Source organism: Lissotriton helveticus, chromosome 1_1, assembly GCF_964261635.1.
Source record: "Lissotriton helveticus chromosome 1_1, aLisHel1.1, whole genome shotgun sequence".
Lineage (NCBI taxonomy): Eukaryota > Metazoa > Chordata > Amphibia > Caudata > Salamandridae > Lissotriton > Lissotriton helveticus.
The window spans coordinates 496,473,860-496,479,859 of NC_136057.1; positions in this window are offsets into that span (position 1 = coordinate 496,473,860).

Consider the following 6,000-nt stretch of genomic DNA (forward strand, 5'->3'; position numbering starts at 1 on the left):
ACGGAATGTTGCACAATGGCAAAACATTCACCCCCAGTCACAGATCTGGGTTTAATCCATCGTTATTTTGCTCACCAAGCCACCCCAGTTCAGACATGGCCATATGCAAATCAGTCTTGACCCTGTGCCTTATGGGAACAGTCCAGCCTGAACTGCCAAACCATGTCTTCCCTGGACCGGAATCAAGCAATCTAGGACCGGTTTCTGGCTATCAGCTGTCTTCAGCCAGTATAGCTTCACTCCAGTGACGTATTGATCACGGGACCCACGTCTGGGCATACCCTTCCAACATAGGGAGAACAACAAAACACACAAGATGATGGACGGAATGTTGCACAATGTCAAAACATTCACCCCCAGTCACAGATCGGGGTTTAATCCATCGTTATTTTGCTCACCAAGCCACCCCAGTTCAGACATGGCCATATACAAATCAGTCTTGACCCTGTGCCTCATGGGAACAGTCCAGCCTGAACTGCCAAGCCATGTCGTCCCTTGACCGAAATCAAGCCTCCTAGGACCGGTTTCTGGCTATCAGCCGTCTTCAGCCAGGATAGCTTGACTCCAGTGGCGTAGTGAGAACGGGACCCACGTCTGGGCATACCCTTCCCACATAGGGTGAACAGCAAAACACACAAGATGATGAACGGAATATTGGACAATGGCAAAACATTCACCCCCCAGTCACAGATCTGGGTTTAATCTATCGTTATTTTGCTCACCAAGCCACCCCAGTTCAGACATGGCCATATGCAAATCAGTCTTGACCCTGTGCCTCATGGGAACAGTCCAGCCCAAACTGCCAATCCATGTCTTCCCTCGACCGGAATCAAGCATCCTAGGACCGGTTTCTGGCTATCAGCTATCTTCAGCCAGGATAGCTTGACTCCAGTGGTGTAGTGAGCACAGAACCCACGTCTGGGCATACCCTTCCCACAGAGGGTTAACAGCAAAACACACAAGATGATGGACGGAATGTTGCACAGTGGCAAAACATGAACTGGAGTGGTGTGGTGAGCAAAAAAACGATGTATTTAGGCCCAGATTTAGGCCGAAATCTCTGTACTGGGGTGAATGTATGACATTGTTCTGCATTCTGTCCATCAACTGTGGTTTTTGCAGGTGTCTCTATTAGACCATTAACCGGTTATGGCCACATTGTCACTTCCCCTATGCACAGCCCGGCTCAGCAGTGGTGTCTCAGGGACACACCTTTACAGCGCCCAAACACGGTTGCGCAAATCCCGCAAGCCATTGATGACTACTTCTTGCACAACGATACCTCAGACACATGCACGGCAACAGAATGGGAGGCACTTAAAGCAGTGATTAAGAGCGAGCTAATTGCAATCTCGGCTGCAGACAATGCTTCCCGTAGAAAAAAGAGAGGACTTATCCCAGGGGTTACAGGAGCTAGAGATGATGCATCAGAGGACGGGGCACCTAGAGTTTGGCACCAACTTGGTACAGTCCGAACACAACTCGCAGCCATTGACCAAGACCGGGCAGAATATGCTGCCCTATGGCTGTGCCATTCCTTCTACATCGACCCTGACCAAGCGGGTTTCATCCCCCAGCGACAAACCAGTGATAACACTAAGCAGGTCTTGCACATCATTGAGAAGGCCTCAAAGACCTCAGGAGAGTATATGCTCTTGACCATAGATGCTGAAAAGGCTTTCAACAGGGTCCACTGGCCATACCTTGAACAGGTACTGACACTTTTTGGCTTGGGAGAGAAAATGAGAACACAAATTTTGAACTGCTACCGCTTCCCCACAGCGACTGTTATAATAATGGGCACACTTCAATTACCTTATCCATAAGTAGAGGTACAAGGCAGGAGTGTCCTCTTTCACCCCTGCTTTTTGCATTGTACATGGAGCCCATGGCACAAAGAGTGGGATCAAACCCGCTTATCACTAGGGTCCTATTCAGAGGAGACACCCATACTATCAGCCTCTAAGCGAATGATATATTGGTGACACTGGCCAACCCAGTTACCACACTAGGAACCTTCCTCAAGGAGCTGGACTCCTTTGCGAAGGCCTCTGGATTTAAGGTGACTAGATAGAAATCTGTTGCACATAGTCTCTCCCTACCGCCTCAAGTTACGGATGGTCTGCGGGTTTAATAACCCATACAGTGGTCGGGGAGCACGGTCCCATAGCTGGGAATGCAATTGGCACTCACATTACAGGCTACTGTTACAATTAATTGTTGCAAAATACATACCCAGATTCAATCAGATTTGTAAAGGTGGAAACACCATTCTATCTCATGGCTAGGGAGAATAGCCGCAATTAAATTAACAATCCTCCCCAAAATCCTATGCCTGTTTCAAACACTTCCCTTGCGACCCCCAGCTGGTCTCCAATAGATACAGGCAGATGTTTTGCACTTTATTTGGCATGGCCGCAAACCATGCATGAAAAAAAACATTGGCTTCCTGGGGATCCCTGACCTTCAACTTTACTATTCCCCGGCACAACCGAGACACCTTGTGGAATGGAACTGTACCGAAACTGAGATCATTGGTTGTTCCAAGACCAGGTGGTAGCAGGCATGTCTCTTCAAAAGATCCCCTTTCTTAAGAAACCACGTAGGCCCCCAAATTTGTATATGTCTTACATAACACATACAATACTGGCGGCATGGGACCAAACCAGCATCAAACACAACCTAACCACCTTTCCCTCACCCCTTACCCCACTCTTCGATATCTAGAATTCGGCCCAGAGGTAGGTGAGACTGCTTTTACGCAATGGCGCCGCTTGGAGTGCAGCGCCCTAGGACACCTAGTTGATGTAGCGGGCATGTTCTCTTTCCCACAGTTCAAGTCTGACTATGGTATGTTATGTTATGTTATTATCATTTCTATAGCGCGTGACTCCCCGTGTGGCATCTCTGCGCTTTCCTAGCGAAACTATGGGATACCGGAGTCAGAAAGGCTGCACTATCTACAGCTCCAGCACTGGGCATTACAATAACATAATATGTTCCACACGCAGAGACACCTTTCACAATAGAAAAAGTGGCTCATAACCAGGATCTCTGACAGAAATCTAATCTCTGACCTCTACATGATGTTAAATATTGGAAGATTAGTACTGAGTGACTGAAAGAAAATGAAGAAATAAAGAAGAATTTGAAAAATACTTCTACTGATACTTACTGATACTTACTGTTACTTGATTGAAAAGTATTTTATTGTTGATTGATCCTAAAGATATCCCCCTAGTATTGCTCAGGTGGAGAATTTTTATATTTGTTTAAACAGACATACATTGTTTGTCTGTGGTTACAACTGTTGGCAAGGGTTGTATCTCACCCTTAGAGCATAGACTAGAGGACCCTACAAGTTACCTGAAATTGTAATACACTATCTTTGCGCAAAATCCCCTCTTGCCTTTTGTATATTAATTATGCTTTCATAAAGTTTTGCCTTTTACTATTGCAGCATATCTATATAACAGTTTATCACCCAGAGAGATTATGTGATTACCATAGAATCACAAGATGTTGCGCGGCGCACCAAGACTCAAACCGAAATTCCCAGCTCTCAAGTTAGCAGCTCTGGCTGCTGCACCACATCCTCTCCACTCCTGTGTTATCATTCAAGGAGCTCTTTCCTTCTCCCGGGCAATGATCAATGAAAACAGCTTTTTATTCATTACACAGGCAAAACCGATGCATTACCAATTCTTATTTTTCTTAACCATCCTGTGTGCCTCTGCCTATTTGTGTATTCACCATCTTGTGTTGAAGTGACAGGAGCTGGGGATGTGCATTCACTCTGGACAGTCACAAGGGAGGTTGAGGTGTGTCCTGCCTTTCCTGGGTGACTCATAGCTAGGCTGAAAAGACCATTCTGCATTTAGATTTGTGGGAGGAGTTCTACTATCACCTGAATAGGCTGTGGCTGCCCTGCAGAATGCTGTCTCCACCTCCTGTAGTGAAGCTGGACTAGGGAGGACAGAACTGGTTTCTACTGAGCCATATAGACTTGCTGCCTAAAACTTCAAAGGGAAAAGTAATATACATAACGGGAGCCCTGTCCTCAGAACTTTAGAAAACCTCACCTACCAAGAAAAAGAGCTAGAAGAGCTGCCAGGAGGATTACTGCCCCTTTGCTGGTTGTTGCTTTGTTGCTTGGCCTGCAGTTGCTGCTTCTGTTTTGGGTTGTGAAAGGACTGGACTGAACTTTCTTGAATCCTGCTGTTAAAGTTTCTCTCAGTGTTTAAAGTAGAACTTGTTGGAAGTCTCAGGCACACCAAAGACTTCACCATCCTCTGGGTACCCACATCTGGAACTGCGTGTTTCAGCTGCCACAGAGCCAAAAGTGACCCGACGCTGTCAATGATGTAGCTGCCGACTTTTTGACCTGTTGGCACCGCAGAGAGCACCACCCCGCTTCACACCTCAAGCCTGGTCTCACCAACAATGCCACCCAACGCCGCCACCGAGCCACTAGTTGCACCATGACCTGAGGGCATTACACTTCTCACCACCTAGCTTAACATTGCAGCCTTGGTATCTGCAAAGATGCCGCTCCACGCCGACATCGACATCGACGCCGCTGCCTACACCATGGCCTAGGGCAGCAATACTCAAATTACGGCCCGGGGGGCGCATGTGGCCCTCCTGACTTTTACATGCTTCTCCTGACCAGCAGCAGCACTGGGCTGCTATTTAGTCAACTAGGCACTAACATTAAGAGAATGTTAAATATACAGGAAGCATTTATTTAAAGGTTAATTGCAGTAAGGAAAGAAGTAACTAGGCCCTTAAGTTTAGGAACGCCATTTTTAAAGACAGTAAACATGTAAAAATATGATAGTCTTTTCAAAATTCAAAAAGTGTATTTCATTGACTTGTAGAACCATTTCACCTTAGTAAATCAAATTATATCAGTGCATTCAAAAGTATTTTTTCAAAGTGATGGTTTTCAAACTTTAGAAACATTCATGCCCCCCACACTGACAACAATGCCATTAGTGATTAAATCCAAGCACAGGAGATGATCTGTACAGCACGCATTCTGAAGTCATGTTTTGCGAGGCCCTCTTATATGTGATAATGAAGAAAAAGGAGGGAAATTTAAATATAACAATTGCCCAGGGTCACACAATTTGGTCAAGTAGAGAAGCCGGGATGCATTCCAGGGTTTTTTGGTTTCACATTGCGCAATTGAGTTCAGCCTGTAGATATATATGCTTCAATTCCTTTACATCCACTTTACACCCCCTCCCCCGCAGACATCCGTGCGGCCCTCGGTAACGCTAAAGACCAAATTTTGCGGCCCAGGGGAAAATGTTTGTGAGTACCCATTGCCTAGGGGCACTGCTTAGAAGTTGCTCAATGCACCGCCTCACTCCACACCGCTGCCTTGGCCACCAACACCATCAACTCCAGTTTGTCTAACGACTACAGTGCTTCAGCCACACACCAACCAGCCCCACACCGCAGTCTTGGCCCACAGATGCCATTGACTCCAGACAGTTTACTGGCAACAATGCTTCAGCCCGACGACACTGCTTGCACCGTGGACTGCCAGCACTGCAACAAGCACTGCCCTGGTTCTCACCACTGTACACCGAGCCGATGCCTGCACCACAACCTGGGAGCATCACACGCTGCACAGATCCACTTCGCATCGCAGCCCCGACGCCTGCCAATGCTTGCGCTCCTGACTTCAACCTCACAGATTTTGACCTGCAACGCATGTGACTTCAAGGGCCCGATGATTCCTGCGCCAACATGTGGGACCAACGCTGCCTCTTCGGAGCTCATCACAAGGTCTACGACTCCCTGCATTTCCAAAGTACTGTTTGCTGGTCTTCCCGACACTGTAGCTGGCCCGCTACGCTGCTGTTGGCCTGAACTGTTGGATTTGTTGATTCACGATGCTGTGATAGCCCCAGACAGAGATTTCAATTTCAAGGATCTGTATTTTAAGTCCATTTTTTCAATATTCATATTTGGTTACTGTATGTTGGA